The following is a 19,867-nucleotide window of genomic DNA, read 5'->3' as shown; positions in this document are numbered from 1 at the left end:
TAACTTATAAGAAGCTACTTTACAGGGTTGTGAGAAAAAAAAAAAAAAAAAGAGGAAATGATGGATAAGAGATTGTAAAGTATTTCTTATCATTGCAGCCTTTTGTCCACATGTTTTAGACCCAAGATCAGTAAACCAAGGCCCTGGGGGCCAAATCCACTTTGCTAAAGAAAGTTCTATTGGAACACAGCCGCACCGATTCTTGCGTTGTCTGTGGCTTCTCTCCTGCTTCTACAGGAGTTGTACCAGACACTGAAGGACCTGCAAAGCTGAACTCTTGGCTATCTGGGCCTTTAAGAAAAAGCTTGTGGACCCCTGCTGTTTTATAAAGGGGTAAGAATTAAGTGTTTCCAGGAAGAGGAATCCTGACCCTGCCTCCCCTGGATCATCATCCAACAGGAAGAAGCCCCCCACTCTCCCCTGCTAAGTTTCCCTCTGTACTTTTCCTCCCTGAGGAGACGTCAGGTCCTTTGCTGACCACCCTGTCAGAGCAGACAGTTTAGGTGCCCAGGTTTTCTTTCCGAGAGGAGAATCTTCAGGCACACACGCTACACGGTCCGAGCTTTACTGGTTCTCCTCTGAGCTTCTCTGTTTTACTCTAAATCCAGCTGGCAGCCTTGTTGGCGTCCCCTGACTCTTGGGGTGACTAGTCATTACTCCTTTTTGAACGTTGGCTTATGCTTCTCCTAATGGTGCCTATTGATTTAACAGACCTACTACGCTCCTAGCCTTTTGGCTTCCTAGTGCCGGCCAGGAGGAATTCTCTGCCCAGCATTTCCTCATTTCTGGGCTGAGGCCCAGCACCGGGCCCTTCGCAAGTCCCTCTTGGCTCTTCTTCTGCATCCCGCTCCTGAGTATCATTACCCTGTTGTGATGATGGTTGATAATCAAGGCTCACTCTGTATGAGGCACTCTGCTCAGTACCTTCAATACACGATCTCACTTGCTTCACACAGCAACCCCATGAGGTATCAACTGCTAGGTCCCATGACCACTTCATTTACAAAGAAAGTAACTCCAGGTTTAAAAGTTTGCCCCAACTCAGACAGAAAATGATAGAACTGGGACTTGAACCCATTTGACTCTAGCATCTTGTAATCACAGTTATATCACATTCTACAGTTTAAATATAGATCAATTACCATCACTTGTGTCAAGCAGGATTTCCCCAAATCCATACCAGCTTTGGAGGACATAGGTAGACACTTGTTGAATACGTGAACTTGATCCGGAAGGAAGAATCTAATACCAATGTCTCTTCGGAGTTCTGGGCACACTGGTAGCATTCAAGAACAAAGCACTTAGGGGCAGTATTAGGAAAGGGTATGCTTGTTTTGACTTGTTTAAGGTAGAAGGAAAATCTCAAGATTGGCATGAAGTCAAATTCCTCTTTGAGTCATTTGTTTTTGTCACATAGGGTAGGATCCTAATGCCTCCACACTTGTCATACGGACTTACTGTACCATTCGGTAATTGCCACTGCAAAATGCGCACATTGAAACTCTTTCTATCCAAATGGAGTGGATGCATTAGACTTAATTAGCATTTCTTCCTTTCACCAAGAGTATTATGTTAACAGAGCTTTTTTTTTTTTTAATTGTATGTTTAAAGAGACACAGGCAGACTCATATCAAGGCTGTTTAAAATTTCTAAGTAGAGAAAGAACACATAAGAATTGGAGTTGGATCCTGAGCACAGCAAATTTGGGGAGTTACGGTTAGCTCAGATATAACACCTTTCAGGTGGTAGTGGTCGTTTTTGAGCTCTTTTATGAAGACCGTGACACGATCCCTATACCATAGGAGCTTAAAGGCAAAGATGAAGTGTCTGCACACATCACATAGGGGATGTTTTCTACACTGCAAAAGAGCAGTAGCCCTTTCCAAGAAGATGTCATTGTCAAAGCTAAAAACGTTAAATTTCTGCATACCTTGATGAGAGAGATTTGTATTCTCCATCATTTTCATCAGTAAGCATTTTTGATTGTATACTGTTATTCCCTTTTAAATGCATTTCAAAGCACACCCTGCCGATTCTGGATTCTGAGTTTTTTCCGATCATGAACAATAGCTGTGTTTGGGGATCTATAAAATACATGTGTACAACCTGACACCTGTTGCTTTGGTGACACGGTTTGTTTGGTTTCTGTGGACTTAAACTGGTCACAAACCATAGTGGTACAGAGACAAGTTGAGGGATTTCTTTTTGAGATGTTGAGGAATTCCCTTCTCCAAGAGCAACCCTATCCTCTCCCACAGCTGGTCTTGCACCACAAGTCTGACAACAGCAAATGACAATGCCAAGATCCACCCTATCCTACCACATTCCCAGGCATCAAAATTTCCTTTGCAACCAGCAACAGTAGCAACAACAACAGCTACACAAAGCACCCTCTCAGGAGATAACGATTTCATTTTTCATTTCTGTTCTAAACAACACTCAGTTACAGCACTCAGTTAATTTCTTTTGGAGATTAGAGTCAGGCGACATTGCATCTTAGTTAAGAGGAGAGACTTGGATCCAGAGTGCCTGGGTTTCAATCCTAGCTCTGGCGCTTGTAAGCTGTGTAATTCTGGGCATGTTACCTCTTCTCTCTGTGCCTTAATTCTCTCATCTGCAAAATGGGGGTTCATAGATGTAGAGCACATAGAAGAGTGCTCCACACTCTTAGTGTTTATTAGAGGTGTTGGTATGTAAGTTTTAACAGGTGCATTGAAAGAGCATTGGGCTGGTTGTCAGGAATTTGAGTTTTAGTCTCTTTTCTGCAATTAACTAACACTTATCCTTGTAAAGAGGGTTGAGTGATCATAGATAAGTCAGTACCCATCCACCTCTTTCAGGTCTACATAAAACCAGGAGCCTGAACCTACTGGAATTTGGGATTTGTTCTAAGTCTAATAGCCTAAAAATCTGTGTTGCTTTATGACAAATGGTATATTATTGGTGGGCTGCTATCAGTTATGCTCTGTCTAATTGACTGTACCTAGTTTATTTTTATGCGTACTTTGGAGCTAAACATTAAAATGAAGGAATGAGAAATAGGATCAGTAAAAATCAAGTGGACGGGTAATGAAACGTTCTGCTGGGGACTCCAGGGGAGTAAGTCCCCGTCCTCAAGGAACGGACAGTTGTACAGTTGGGACAAGAGGTGGGCAATTCACTAGACACATGTAATAAAGTGCCTTAAAGGCTAGGAGAAAAGTTCGCTTGAAGGTAAGTGCGAGATGAACTAGTTATACCCATACAGACCCCTGGACCCCAGTCTTGTGGGCCCTGGGAGAGCTTCATTGAAGAAATGATAAAAGAAGCACATCTAGGACCAGCAGGAAAGACAATGCTGCTTTCTAGAAACTGGAAGTAATTCAGCGTGGGTGTCAGACAAGGGGGTGGACTTGGGATAGGGGTAGGGATTGACCTGGAACTGCGGCAAGAGATAAGGCTGGGGTGAGATTTTGAAGAGCTTTGCAAATGCTTTGCCCTCAATTATAATCAGATTACACCCAGTGATGGGCAGTTTAACAAGCTCCAGGGAAGTGACAGGAAATGTTCATGAGGAGAGGTGGTTGATGTCTTGGAAATTCACTTCGTAGACAATTTGGTGCTTTAAAAAATGACTTGAGTTATTACACTTCTTCCTCCCCTCCTGGTATCTGTAAACTATAGCTGTGTACACGAGAGTTGTTGGCAAGACAAAATCCTCTCTCCAGTTCTCTGGGTGAATGGCATATTCATTCTCACACTCTTGCATAAATCTGCAGAAGACTGTTTTTATACTATTCCCAAACTCCACGCTTAGGTCTTTGAGTCAGAGTATTTCATAATGTTTCATCGTCGATGAAAATCTTACAGTGTTTCTTCCCTTTCTTCTCAGAAGGGAGAACAAAACTGTATATGATTTTAATACCTATATTCCATGTAATGCTTACAATGTTATAAAGCAGGAGTGATGATTCCTCTTTTGTACGTAAGCAAACTGGGAGTATGAAGGTGAAGTGACCGGTTTGAGTTCTGACAGCTAAGAAAGTGCAGAGCTGGAATTTGAACTGAGATCTGCCGCTTCCTTTCTCCTTCTTCCCTCACTTATTCATCCTCAGACGTTTTCCTGACCCATATGCAAGGCCGTATGCTAAGGATGGATATACATGGGCACACAAGAACTTTTCCCCAACTTCTCTTTGAGATGAACATGCACCGTGCTCAGTGTTAACAGTTGTGCAATTAAAGCAATAAAGGAGTGGCCATGTTTACAAGTTTGGGGGAAACTGAGGCAGGGTATGTCTTGTTTAAATTGGAAAAAAATTAAGACTAAATAATTCCTCCCCATTGTACAGCATTGTTTTCCTGCTAAATCATTGTTCACTGAATACAATGGGGAAATGTAATCTTGTGATTAGATACATGTATTTGCATGGAGGCAGTCAATGCTGGTACCCACTGTAGGCTCAATGGCCCTCCCAACACAGATGGCTGGAGGATGAAACCAGAGTCTGTGGTTTAGTCTCCAGTCACTAGGATTTATAAACCTGCCTGCTTGGAGAATTCCCTGGCGGTCCAGTGGTTAGGACTCTGAGCCTTCACTGCTGGGGGGCCAGGGTTCAATCCCTGGTCAGGGAACTAAGATCCCACAAGCTGTGTGGTACAGCCAAAAAATAAAAAAGAATAAAAAATAAATAAACCTGCCTGCTTGTGGGTTTTTTCCTGATCTTTTTCCCTTAAAGGCAAAGCATCATCCACTCGCATTTGGGAGCAAGGCCTGATCTTCACTGTGAAAAGGCAGTCATTTGTGCCCACATACTTTTAGGGCTCTTGTAAATTGCTTTTGTGATGATCAGAATTTAATCCAGTAGAACCTTAAAGAACCAAATATCAAGTGACCTTTTCTAGACCCGCCTGTCTCCCACCTCATTTTGTAGAGGGTTAGAGGGGCAGCCAAAAGGCAAAGAATGTGAGGCTCTGGCATAACCCTGTGTAGGAAATTGCTTTGCTGAGAGCCCGGTGTGCCTGTTAACCGGACGTGGCCCTCTTCCCCCACCTCCTCCATCTGCCACGTCTTCGAGCTCGCAGGTGGGTGGGGTCCCCTCGGTTGCCTGGGGCTGCCATTCCTTGTCATAGTCTGGGGCATCTTCGTTGAGAACTTGAGGCAGATTCTTGAAATATCTTCAGTGATGGCAGTTCTTGGACCTTTGAGGGGAGATTTAACATTTCGTAATAGACAACCGTCGTTCGGCATCGTGTCTTGTATTTGGCCAGTCAGATATTTTGGGTGAGTATGAGCAAAGTGTCATTTGATTCCTTCCCCTCTCTGCTTTATAGCTTTGAAATAACTCTAGTGGCAGTTTGAAAGAAGTTTCAAAAAGTATTCAGAGCATTCTTCTGGGAAGAGATATAGCGTCCCTAAGTAACTTATTTTGAAGTCTAACTTTGGGTGCGTTCTTTGAAAATAAAATAGCATCCTTTACTTAAATATGCATTGATAGAATTATGACTTTTTTTTTGCCACAGGTATGTAATGAGTTATTATCTCACATTATATAATCCCGGCTATAGATACTGTTATTTTCTATTTCAGGTAGAATGAGGAGAAAGGAGCTAGAAACAAAGGAGCTTTAAACACAAAAAAGAGAAGAAAAGGAAAGAAAGGGAAGTTGTATCACTGTATGGAAAAACCTTTACTACCATACAGTAAAGAGAGGGTTTTCCTTCTTTCTTTTTCCTGCTTTTGGACACTTAAAACAAAAATACTACAGATTATTGCCTTCATGTTTTTAATGCTCTGTAATTGTGTACTGAGGCGAATCCCATTATTTTTAAATCACTTAATGTTGGAAAACAATTGGATAAACCCCACTTGGAGTGCCCTTGGGTCATCCCAAGCCATTTGGTTCTGTTAATAAAATTAAAACAATTGGGGGAAATATACAGATGCTTTCAAATTGGCTTTAAAATTATGATGTCTGTATGTATGAAAAAGAGGACAGCTCTTGGGAACTACATAAAGCCCAATGCTTCATTACTATGTGCAAGAGATGTGAGTCAGAAGTAAAGATTTGACATATATATATATATTTTTTAAATATTTATTTATTTATTTATTTATTTATGGCTGTGTTGGGTCTTCGTTTCTGTGCGAGGGCTTTCTCTAGTTGTGGCAAGCGGGGGCCACTCTTCATCGCGGTGCGCGGGCCTCTCACTATCGTGGCCTCTCTTGTTGCGGAGCACAGGCTCCAGATGCGCAGGCTCAGCAATTGTGGCTCACGGGCCCAGCTGCTCCGTGGCATGTGGGATCTTCCCAGACCAGGGCTCGAACCCGTGTCCCCTGCATTAGCAGGCAGATTCTCAACCACTGCGCCACCAGGGAAGCCCCATTTATTCATTTTTTACAGCACAGTTCAATCATTTGCTCCTGTGTGAAGAATTCACTGACTTTCCAAAGCACACTCTCAGCAGCTGTGGGGATGCATCCGTGTACACGGGTGTCTGGTGCTGACTTGAATCCAGAACCGTTGCACTGCACACTCAGTTGTATTGTGATTTGTTGACATGTCTTGTCTCCTCTGTAAAACTGTAGATTCCTTAAGAGGCAGGGACTTGCTCTTTCTTTCCCAGCCCTGCACGTGTACAAAATGGTAGGCTTATTGATAAGCGTTGAGGATTCAGCTATAAATGAGACAGAACTCTGCCCTCAAGAACTCATCCTAAGTCACTATTAAAAATTCTTCTGCCTTTACGTATCTCTTTGTCATTGAAGAATTATAGAATGTAGTGGTTAGAAAGGAAACTGGAATCCTTCTTTATATGTGATCTAAAACTCTCATATGGCAATTTGACAATTTCCCTTCTGTTTCTGAAGAAATATAAAAATCTTTAGACAGTCATTCAGAGAAGGGGCGTCTATAGATTCAGCTGCTATAATTGAATCACTCCTGAGTGTTTTCTGCAACATGGCTCCAATTCTTAGGGCACCCATTTTGTAAATGATAGTAAGTGTTATGATAAGATAAACATTAAATAGCTCTTTTAGTGCCACCCATCTGTATTTTCATATATTACTTTTATTCTTATTTATATCAAGATGTACTTTTATTTCCTTTAAAACTTCTTACAGTTTTGTTTTGTTTTTTTTTTTTCTCTTTTCACACTTAACTCCCCAGAAACCTTTGTATTTTTCTATTTTCTCCTTGATAAGCTCTCCTGGTTTTGCCATGGATTTCCATTTTTGTCAAAGGTATTTTTGTAAGGTTTTGAAAAATTAACTAGATTTTCTTCTACTTTTTTTTCTTTTTAATTTGATTTGTGGAATGGTTTTCCTTGTGTTCTTCATTTTGCTTCCTAATGGGCCATCTAGCTCACCTGACCTTGTGGACAGTACTATGTGACAGCATCATAATTGATGTTCAGAAAAATGACCTTGAGACACCAAAAAATATCACGTAATTTAAAATGTATTATTTTACTTATATACTACTTTTGGGTGGAGGATTTCTATTCCGCATAAGCAATAATCCTTGCCTCCAGGATCTGACCATCTCATGGATAATATGCACGTGAAAAGGTATAAAAGAATCTGGCACGTCTGTATATGATGAGAGTACCCGAAAAGATATGAGAACCAAGAAATCATTTTCTGCTAGGGTGGTTTGAGAAGTTTTCATGAAAGATTTGAATGGAATTTGAGTTGAACGTTGAGCCTTGGAAGTAATTTTAAGAAGAAAAGAGGGGCAAAGATAGATCATCCTCAGAGGGACGTCTGAAGGACACAGCAAAAACTGAATAAATCAAATTGGTGCATCAGGAAGTTCATATAAGGTAATCATTGTAATGTTGCTGGAAAAGTGGATGAGAGTCACACGGGGCAGGGATTTTGTGGGCTAGGTGAATATTTTATGTTTATTCCAGAGGCCATAGGAATCTATTGATTTTTTTAAAAGTTGATTTAACGACATGATCAAAGCCGTCATAGGAAGAGGAATATGATCGTGGTATGCAGTGTGGATTAGAGGGGGACGGGACGGAGGCAAAATGCCCAGTTAGGCGATAACTACCATAGTTCAGGTGTGAGCTCACACAGGCCTCATTTAGGGGCCTGTCAGAAGGGCCTTGTTGCGAAGGATGAGGATATAATGTTCAAAGAAGAAGAGGAACTGGTTTGAAAAGGAAGGTGATTATTTTGTGTGTGTGTGATGCTGGGTCATCCCAGTAGAAGTTTCCAGCACTGGGTTAAAAGGGATGGGGCAGGGGAACTTGTGCTCATGCCTTGATACTAGAAAGTGAACAAATGATGACTTTGTATTGACTTTTGAGGAACAAAAAAAGGGAAGTAATGCTGTTCGGAAAACATTTTTTTTTTTCTCTTTCTAACTAGTTATTGTTCCACTCTTCCTGAGAAAGCAGAGGCTTGGGTTTCTTTTTACATAAGTATAAGGAGAGCCATGTAGAGTGGAAGGATCTGGTAGTCGAATACTAATTAACCCCTAGAAAATGACTAGCAACACTCTCTTGATGCAAAATAAATTTTCAGTGAAAATCGCAGTGAAAAATCATTCATCTAAAGTTCAGATTCTAAATCCTTTTATTCTCAGCCGTGACCCAGCCAGTTTGGTTCCTTTGACTTATCCTTGGTTTTCTGTGAGTGTAATAATACAGTAACACAATAATATCTCTGAGGAAGGTGATGGTGTGTGCTTCTGTTGATGCAATTAATATTACTCTTAATATTTCACCTATTATGTTAAAAAGTAGGTGCTTTTATTATTATAAATACCCTGAATTAGAATGCTAATTTAGTCAATTTTGATAGGATTATCTTAAGTTATAATGCACAGGCTTTTTTTTTTTTTTTTTTGAAGCCATGCATACTTAACCAGTTCTCCGTAGTTAAGAGTGGTTAGGTATTACTTCCTGTTGAATTAGCAGTTGCTGAGTAGTTGAGTCTTTGTACAATCCTGCAATCCACTAATGTGATATTTAATGAGGAGACATCAGTCTGGAGAAAGGTAGTCAATATAAATCAGTGTTTACAAAGTGTGATTAACTCTGAAATATTTCATCAATGCTGTGGTCCCAGGCAGACTCTATGCTAATTACTAGAATCTGTGCATGTTTCAGGGGACTTGGATGGACCCTGGGTATTGCAAACATGGAGCAGCAAAATTGCAATTATGCTCGGACCGTCTCTGATGACAATTTATGCATTTGGTGTGATGACCTCCCCCTTCCCAAGAGGGCAATAAACAGAATGCATTTTCATTAAGATACTAATGCACTTAATCACAAGGGGAAAGGGTTAGGAAGTAACGAAAGACCTTCAAGCACTATGTGACAGAGCTGATAGGGGAGAGAGGCTTTATTTTAAAGGCAGCTTCTCTACAAAGCTGTAGGCAGCCCCAGAGCACTTCCCACACATAGTCTTTGGCACTAATTGAAAAATTGCAAGTTAAAGTTTGGATCTTCTGGCGACATCCTTATCACTTCAAATGTGTTGTTACTAACGTAAATGATGTAGACTGTAATATTAAAAATATAATTTCATAGCAGTTTATTTTGATTTATAGCACTTCCATGCAGCTTGAGTGTTTGGAATTCATTATGCAAGTAATTGAATAAACATGATGATGATGATGGTGATGATGGTGGTCATGATGGTTGTAATGAAGATGGTGATGATGATGGTTGTAATGAAGATAGTGATGATGGTGGTGATGGTGATGATGATGGTGGTGATGGTGATGATGGTGGTGATGATGGTGATCATCATCATCAGTAAACATTTTCCAAGAGTAAAATTGTATTGTAAGGCTCTGGTAAGTGATGAAGCGAGAACCATGTAACTTCAGTCCCTGCCCTCAAGGAGCTTACTGCGCAGTCCCAAATTAGCCTGCTGACCATTTTTCACATTGAGATTTGTACTGTTCAGTGTCAGAGAGACAAAAAGTCTGATGCATCAGGGCATTAGTAACCAAAAGAAGTCCAGGATGGATGGTACTGTAATACGGTTTTGATGTTGGTGTTTTTATGGAAATAATCCGCTGGGAAATTTCTTTCGGATCCTCAAATTCTGGAAGACCGCTACTTTGTATGAGTGGATGAAGCATAATTTTAAAGGCTGATTTTAAGCTTAATCTTTTGAAGAGCTTCACCATATATCTTCTCATTATTTGATGCATCTTCAGTGGTTATAGCGAGCATCTGGCTTCATATTTGTGACATCCTCATGACTGCCGTTGACTTTTTTTTGAGGGAGGACGGCAGGAGTAGCAGAGTTGGTGTTGCCTTGGGGATGCTAGGGTTGCCTGGGTCTTGCAAATCTAACAGCTTCTTTTCTTAAACTCTGTGTTTTAGGTAATATAGAATATAGCTGCCCTGCCACGAATGAATGTGAAATCACAAAGCGCAGACGTAAATCCTGCCAGGCTTGCCGCTTCATGAAGTGTTTAAAAGTGGGCATGCTCAAAGAAGGTAAGGCTGTGTGCTAGTGCTCCTGTACTTTAGGCTGGGGGTGTGGGATGCACAGGGAATTACAAAAATATTAGAGAAACCAGGCAACTCTGGGGTCACAGTAAGTATCCTGAATCTGATAGCAGAATACTCCTCCTTTATACCCGGACTTGCTGATCTCTCGTGGCTAACTGCTTGACATCAACAGGAAGGGACAAGGTAGGACACATCTGATGTGTAGCTAAACCCACCAGGTATGCTTGGCAGTTCGGGTTCTTTTCATCTTTACAATTTGCAGAAGGCAAAGGATGAAGGGTAGCCAAGAGGCTACTGTCATTGTCTTTTTGCTTTCTTTACACTACTAGGTCTACAGAGAGATCACCCCATCTTTACTGAGGTATAACTGACAAATAAAAATTGCGTATTTTTAAGGTAGATGACCTGTATTTCATTAATATATATTGTGAAATAATTGCCACAATCAAGGTAATTAACACATCCATCACTTCATATGGGTACCGTTTTCTTTCTTTTTTAAAAATTCATCTTAGGTTTAAAGCACTCTTTATTCTTTTCTAGTCTTTTCTTTGGGACTTAAATTCTATTATAAAGAGTTTGTAACAATGGTATTAAAATTGTTGCTTTCAGTTGGGGATAACAACAACAGACACAAAATAATAACAATGAGCATGTATTCCGTGCTAAACGAGTTGCCTAAGTTCACACAGCAGATGAGGGCAGAGCCAGGAACTGAACCCAAATAGATTCTAGAATTCACTCAAGTCTCCCACCCAAATCAAAGTTCCTGAAATCTTTGTATATTTCAGTATGTCTAGTGAAACTAACATTTTAGCTTGGAGATGGAGAAAAATTGTTCTTCTCTGTGGGAGGCCTAGGTTTAGTTTTTGGTTTGTTTTTAATATATTTCTGTATATGTATGTGCTTTGTAGATGTGCATTTTATATACTGCATTTAGGTTTTACTGTTTCCTTCTCTTCAGAAAATTTGCCAGAGTTTAAAATAAATATGATAATTTTATACAGTAACAAAATGGAAATATGGTCATTGAAGTTTGAAAGAATATGAGGTAAATTAAATATTTAAATGTACTGTTTCTGTTGAGTCATAGACTGTACCTTGTTCCTGGGGTCAGCCTTATGAGTTTGTATAATTTGTTGTTACTGGAGATCACCTATTTTTTTATAGGCTATTTTTTTTTTTTTAGTAAATTTATTTATTTATTTATTTTTGGCTGCATTGGGTCTTCATTGCTGTGCGTGAGTTTTCTCTAGTCGCGGGGAGCCGGGGCCACTCCTCGCCGTGGTGCGCGGGCCTCTCATTGTGGTGGCTTCTCTTGTTGTGGAGCACAGGCCCTAGGCACATGGGCTTCAGTAGTTGTGGCGCACGGGCTTAGTTGCTCCGCGGCATGTGGGATCTTCCCGGACCAGGGCTGGAACCCGTGTTTCCTGAACTGGCAGGCGGATTCCTAACCACTGCACCACCAGGGTAGTCCCGAGATCACCTCTTTTTTAACTTCTGAATCCAAGTAGATCCAAGTATTTATTCCTCATGAATGAACCAGAGCTTCAATTAGGTATGGCATCACCAGATCTCATAATTTTTCCTGGCTTGTTCTTATTCCAAGATTTTAACTGTGAACAATGTCATAGGAAGATGAATGAATCAGATTATATTTGGGTACGTGGAATTCATGCTATTTTTCTCTTGTCCACTAAGAATTAACTCCTCCACTGACTAGGAACTAAGAAGATTCTCCCAAAGTCTTCTCATCCTCAAGTTGAAAAATAATTGTAAACAAGCGTGTAACTTTATCATTAAAGCCTTATGGAAAGAGGACCAAGATATTTTGCCAAGTATAAAAATAAAATAGAAAACAGATTGCCTGCAGCAACATGGATGGACCTAGAGATTATCATACTAAGTGAAGTAAGTCAGAGAGAGAAAGACAAAAATCATATGATATATCACTTATGTGTGGAATCTAATAAAATGACACAAATGAACTTATTTACAAAACAGAAACAGACTCACAGACACAGAAAACTAACCTGCGGTTACCAAAGGGGAAATTGAGGGGGGAGGGATAAATTAGGAGTTTGAGATTAACAGATACACACTACTATATATAAAATAGATAAACAACAAGGACCTACTCTATAGCACAGGGAACTATATTCAATATCTTGTAATAGCCTATAATAGAAAAGAATCTAAAAAAGATACATATATATGTGTGTGTGTATATATATATATATACATATATATATACATATATATGTATATATATATATACAACTGAATCACTTTGCTGTACACCTGAAACTAACACAACATTGTAAATCAACTTTAATTCAATAATTAAAAAAAGAAAACAAATTGCCTAGTAGGATGATTCAATTTACATATAAATATATTTTATATAAAATATGCTTATATTGCATTTATATTAAATAAAAAAATACAAATTTGTACTGTAATAATTTATATTAATACACACACATTAGGATGGTATATGCATGGAGAAACAGAAGGAAGGATAAAGATTGGTACCAGTGTTAACACTAGTGAAAAAAAGTCAGGGTAGGGAGTACTTTTCTTGTTTACTCTATAGCTTTTGGCACTGTTCGGATTTTTCCACAGTGAGCATGTTTTGCATTTATAATCCATTTCCTAAATATTTATTAAGTTCCTCTCACGTGCCAAGCACTATCCTAGGCTCCAGTGATGCCGCAGTGAAAACGACAGACGTGGTTCCTCTTGCTAGAAGAAAGCTTATGTGGAAGATACTAAAAGGATAACAATTTTAACAAAGGAAAACATATGAATAATAATCCAATGATAACTGCCCAACCCATATGACAAAGAGTTTTCCTCTGAGTTAGGACAGTGGTGATAGCTGACTTTCTTGTGGTGGAAACATTACCTTAGTAATTGCCTTAAACCCCATAGCAGAGTAGCAAACAAAACATATTTCAGAGTGTAACAAGTGATTGACAATCATATTTTTGGTCTTAATTATCTTTATATTGCCACTTAGTTGAGCTGTAGAGACTCAAACCAAACTTAACACTCATTCGAAAAGGCTTAATTTAGAGTTTGGACTTGAGGAATCGTTATTTTCCAAAAGCAAATCAATGTTTTAAAAATGTTATAAAAGTAATGTATCAATTAACACTTTGAATGGGTGTGTCCTAGATTTGGATTTTATTGTCAAAAACTAAAATACATGGAGATACGCCTCCATGTCCAGGGAAATAGGATTGTTTTGATCAGTTTGATTTTGCTGCTACAGTGTACTCACCTATTTGCCCTTCCAGGTTTAAGGAGGAAGTAGAAAACATATTTTCCCCTAAATAATTTTCCCCATTGTGTTTTCAAGCAGGAACAATCTTGAAGGGTGGTTAGAGTGACTGAAAAGGTGTGAACTGCGTTTAATTAAACATTGTTGGTGAAAGTAAATAGGACGGGTGCTTATCTATAATTCACACCTCTTCAGTTGCTGTTATCAAGCCTTTAGAGGGACTGTTTTCAAGGGAATTGCTGCTGTTGCTGATATACTCAAAAAATAATTTATTTTCCTTTACTTCCTCGTGCCCACTTTGGTGGAAAAATATCTCTAAGCCCCTTCCCCCAAATAGAAAGGAGATGATAGTTATGAGTAAATATGGAATACTCTTTTTCTTGTGTCCTTAAAAAAATACAGTGAAATATTGCATTACACCCTGCATATAAATGCACAGTTACGTTTGGCCATCTCCTTGGCTCAAGGCTTACCTTCTCAGCCTGGAGAGAATGATACTGTCTTAAATGTATCTTTATGGATGGAGAGGGGTTTCAGTCCCATGCAGTATGTCAGAGATCATGATGTTGTAAATCTATTCCAGTGTAAACCTGTTCAATTCGATCACCGGTCCGTAATAATATTTGTCTCTACAACCCCCGTGTCGGCCACAGCAGTCCATACAGGCTGATGGTACAGCAGGTCGGGAAATTGACAGACCAAATCTATTTAAACAGAAAACAACATGAGTTCCAGAATCTGAAATGAAATCAGATTTCAACAGCTTTGATGGGAATCTTCTTTCCTTTCACAGGTATTTTTATTCACCTAGCCATGTGCATCTTCGATAAAATGCTGCTTGAGGGAAATGAAGATGTTTTCATTAAAAAGGGCATTTATAGAAAGGTGAGACTTTTACTCTTTTAAAAATAATGTCTTGGTTTTACTGACTGGCATTTCTACTAAGGATGTGAGGTACAAAATGGAAGTGGTGGCTTAGCGGGTAAACAACTCCAGTTACATCACAGTGTGTGTTATTAAATTCCTATAAGACGTGGCTTCTCATTAGTCAGCACCAGGATCATATCCAGATGAGCGATGTTTGGTTTTAATATTAGAATTTTTGAATCAAAAAATTGTTACCAGTGGAAGCAAAGAAACAGTTGTGTGGGGAAAACAACAAAATGCAACAACATAAAACTGTGAGAAGTACAGTTAAAAAAAATGGTACTTTGTTCAAATCCAAGTGGTTGCACCATTCCGCATCCTGAAAAATCCCCTTCGCTTTTTCTGGGCTCTACTTTCTGCCAAGCCTCACGAATGATGGGCCAGCATTATTTTTTCGGCATGATACCATACTGTAAGTCAGAGAAAACCCATCTGTTACAAGATACCTAGTCTCAACATTCCCTTCTCATTGTTTTCAGGTATTGTTTATGTGAAGGAAAAAACAAGAACTAATCAGCGTGCACCTATAAATCTGGTCAAGATTTATTTTTATTTTGATCTTTCTCCTTAGTTGTTTAAAGGCTATTGTAGGACATACCGGTTCTGTTTTCTGTCAGTGGCAAACAGATATTTTATGAAAGCAATAATTATTTTATTTATGTATAGAATTCACGGATCAAAAGATTGAAGAAAGGCTTTTTGCTCTTTATTGGCGTGATGGGTTTCACCTTGGCAACTCAAGTATTTTTCTTTGACTCTTGCACATGAGAGCAAGAGATGCACATTTGTGTGCAATATTATATTCCCCAGCCAGGCCAGCCTGCATGCCATAGTACAGATGAATCCAGGCAGCCTGGCGGACTGGTTTAGTTATTTCATGCCAAGAAATTGTGCTTTTCACTTCGCCTTTAAAAAGATGGTTACTTAACCTTTCTAATCATCACTTTCATCATTTGCAAAATGGTAGTGGCAATAATAGTATTTGCAAATAAAATGTTGTTGTGAATAGCCAATAAGATACTGCAGGTTAGGTGCTCAGCATACCATGTGACCCAGAGCAAGGACCAGGTCAAGGTTAGCTATTGTTGCTGGAGACGGTAGGGGTCAAGCTTTAAGGTCAGGTGGAGCTAGATTCAAGCCCTGGCTCTGTCTCCTCCTGGACCTGGGGCAAGGTATATGACCTCTAGGACTCACTTGCTTCAACCTATTTATTTATAAATATGGAACTTAATCCTTTGTCTACCAAAGAAAATGGACAAATCACACACCTTTTCAAACGTGCAAGAAGAAATATAAGAATTCTACTAACCTCATAGGTACATTAAATTTTACTGAGGTGACATTGATATCAGACCATCGTGGAAAAAAAATCAGAGGAGAGAAATAAGTTTTAGCACACCTCCATAAATATTAAGTGAGCTTCTCCCATGTGTCTGGCAAAACATTGTGTTTTGGCTTTTAATTCTGATTTTCCACAACCTTGCATTGTGATTTTAAGCAAGTCCATTCAACTCTGCCTTCATTTCCATATGTGCCGGAGAGCAGTTAGACTACTTTCTTTCTCATCTCTTCTATTCTAAAATTCTATAAGTTTTGTTAAAAATGATATAATGTCTCTAGAAACATAGTACCAATATATGACACAAAGATACTTATAATTATTACTGCTGCTGCTAACTGTATCCATAAGTTTGAAAATACAATAAGAACTATGATTCGATAGACATGGCGAGTGAATTGTGCTACTTTGTCAATTTTGTCTTAACTGAATAATTCTTTGGATGCTTTGCATCTTTCTAGAAAAGCAGGAGGTACATACCTCCTGGTCAGATATATTTGAAGTTTTGTTGTTAGATTTTTAAAATAAAAACATTGCCATAAGTGGGAAAGGACAAGAGCGAGTTTATATAATTTTAAGTGCCTTCTGAATACTTCCTTTGGGGGAAAATGAGTCATTAAAACAAACAAAACACATAACTATGTTATGTGTTTTGTCGATAACCGTATTTACCTTTCATACCTGATTTGACCTCTTTAAAGTAAGTTTCTATTCCAGAGGTGCTCAATATTTTCCTCCACTTTTTAAAAGTCTAAAAAATAGAAGGGTGAAGATTCTAGGCTGGCAATTTACAAGATATGGTATAATCGTGAGTCTTCCTGTTCAGGGTAAAGTCAAAGCAGTGGTTGGGAATCAGCATTTGAAATGTTATTCAGTGTGGAAAGGCACAGGATATTACGGTTTTATTATCACCTTAATACTCACTGTGAGGAAAATAGTGGGACCCTGGGTGTCAGATTCTCATTAATCAGATGAAGAACTCCAGGTTCAGAGAGTTTTAGTAACTTACCCAAGGTCCCATTGCATATCAGTGGGAGTGAGATGAAAGTCAGGTATGTCATATTCTCAGGCTCCTCCTGTAGCTCTATCAAGCCATGTTGCAGGCTTGGCCCATAAAGGGGTCTTTCCTGCTCCAGCTGTGGGTCGATTGCCCACCATCTCAGTATAGCAGGCCAGTAGTGGCCCGAAATATTCATTTAAGGGTGGAGAAAATGGGAAACAGTGCTGGCACTCCCAGGAAGCAGCAGAACTTGTGGGCTTAACAAGGGGTTTGTGCCTAAGATACATGCATAAATGGCGTTCCTAAGGAAGGGGCTTTTCCTTAGGATTCTGAATGGGGAAACCAGACTTTTCACCTGGAGTTTAATGAGGCCACTGCAGATACAGATAATGGTGGGGATCGGCCCGGGAAAGGTCTTTACAGGATAACTGAGCAGCTAGAATATTGCGCATAGAGTGAGTTGGAGAAGGCATTGTGTATCAGGAGCTGTGGAGGTGAGAATGGCAAGGTTAAAGATACTGCATAGAGGGACTTGCCTGGTGGCACAGTGGTTAAGAATCTGCCTGCCAGTGCAGGGGACACAGGTTTGAGGCCTGGTCCGGGAAGGTCCCACATGCCATGGAACAACTAAGCCTGTGCACCACAACTACTGAGCCTGTGCTCTAGAGCCTGTGAGCCACAACTACTGAGCCCATGTGCCACAACTACTGAAGCCCAGGTGCCTAGAGCCTGTGCTCCACAACAAGAGAAGCCCCTGCTCACCGCAACTAGAGAAATCCCACACGCAGCAACGAAGACCCAACGCAGCCAAAAATAAAATTAATTAATTAATTAATTTAAAAAAAAGATACTGCATAGAACAATGCATTCAGGTCCGTTCATTTTGGTCAAGCTGAGTTAGTGTCTGTTTCTAGATAGGTCCCTGGGAAAGAAATTAACCTGAAAAAGTATGAAGATCTAGAATGATCTTTCATTTTCATTTCTTGGTTCTCTAGTACCTTAAAAGGCTCATGCCATCTATGCCCTGCTTAAATCTTTTGGCTTGCCAAATCATTTAAAATCCATCGAGCATTGCCAGTCTGTGTAGAAGGGAAGGCCCTCATCTTTTGCTCTCTCTCATCGATTAATAAGACCTACCTCATATTTAGGGAATCTTTGAGTGGAAAAAATGATAGGAGTATAGAGGATCCCTCCGCAGTAGAGGATTCTTTGTGCAGAGACCCTATTTATTCTGAGCTATCTTATCATAATCCATAGTGTACACTTCCTATTTCTACTTTTTAGTTTGGAGAAGGCATTGTGTGTGTGTGTGTGTGTGTGTACACATATATACATACATATGAGACAGAGCACAGATTATGCATTTATTCATTTAGCTGCCATTACATCTCTCCAATCAGTTGTCTTGAGCCCCCAGGTTATAAAGAAAAATTATCCCAGAACTGTTTTGCTGCAACTCCAGCTTGTGGAACTCTGAGAGTCTTCTGGGTTTACCCTATCAGCAGAAGCAGCAAAGAGCAACTTACTTATCTAATTACCCTTCTGTTTCATATCTTCCATTTTAATAAAATGTTCATTTAAAGGCTGTAGCATTTTTCCAGGTAGATTCTCTTTAAAAAATACAAAAACTACTCAGCCCATTTATTAACAAACAGATTTGTTTTTGCTTACTTAAAGAACCTGCTTAGTGCAATTTATCCTAGCAAAATATCTTTTGTAAAAACCTCTGAAGAAGACATTGCCAAGGTGAATTTTTTTTCCCCCAAGTCTAATATCATTATGCTACCAAGTTGAAAACAGAAATTATTGGTAGGGAAATTTGGGTTCCTACTGCCTTCAAAAAGGAGAACAAAGAAAAGGAGAAAGCTTTAATGGTATTCAAGGAAAATATTTCTCTGTTAGATGACAGTTAATAGAACTGCATTGACCTCACTGGTATTTCTTGCACTCTCTGTTGTAATATTATCCTAAGAAGCTCCCTCATTAATGCAGAGTATTAAACAAAACTCTCAAGGTATAATGTAAGCAATAGCAAAGAGCACTGTTTTCGTGAGCTCTGTCTTGACATTAAGCTGTTGGGAATATACTTAAGGTGCCACGAAGACTTATTTCGTGTACAGGTACTGCACTGCCAGATGGTGACTTTTTTGGGGTTTTTTTTGTCATGCTTTGTTGGTATGAAAGCCTGAATAGTCTTAAAATGAATAGCAAAGATTTTGAGGGTAGGAGTAATAACACTTATTCGTGAGAGCTCAATGTGCATTAGGCTATGTACTATGTGCTTTAGTTGGATTTTTATTTTTTTTTGTTAATCCTTATGGTGACCTCCAGAGGTGGGTATTTCCCCATTTCACAGAGGAAAGAAAAGCTTAGAGAGATTATGTTACTTGCCAAAGTTCTCACAATGCATGATGGAGTCTGGATTTTAGAGCAGGCGTTCTGGCTCTACTGCTTATGTTCTGTATTTGTTTAATACAGTAGGAATATTCTACTATATATTTAGCTTGGGATTCTTCAGCAGCTATGGGTATTATGAGATACTGAGCTCTTAAAAGATTACTTAAATAAACCAGTTTTTTTCCGAACCAGGGCTCACTTGATCGCTTTGAGTTCTTCACTTCATGTCCGGAAAGAGAATGAACTGTGTCGAAAGGCAGTTAAGTTTCCCATCACTATGAGAGATGATGTAGAGAACAATTTCAAGTGTCATGTGGGGATTAGACTAGAAGATCTTTCATGGTGACTTCGCACTATGAGATTCTTGAGATCTCAACATAAACTTTGGAATAAAGTTATAAACTGTGTGAATAAACATCAGTAACACTTAAGCTGTTCAGTTCCTGGG

General features: G+C 39.4%; 1 pseudogene; it reads left to right on the top strand.

Annotated features, from left to right (window-relative positions):
- Window positions 1-11,615, top strand: part of LOC102997950 (estrogen-related receptor gamma-like) — a 67,196-nt pseudogene extending 55,581 nt beyond the window's left edge.
- The last annotated feature ends 8,252 nt before the right edge of the window (window positions 11,616-19,867 follow it).

Source organism: Balaenoptera acutorostrata, chromosome 1, assembly GCF_949987535.1.
Source record: "Balaenoptera acutorostrata chromosome 1, mBalAcu1.1, whole genome shotgun sequence".
In the NCBI taxonomy this organism is placed as follows: Eukaryota; Metazoa; Chordata; class Mammalia; order Artiodactyla; family Balaenopteridae; genus Balaenoptera; species Balaenoptera acutorostrata.
The sequence above is the reverse complement of the archived record's forward strand: the minus strand, read 5'-3'. Positions and strand labels throughout refer to the sequence as shown.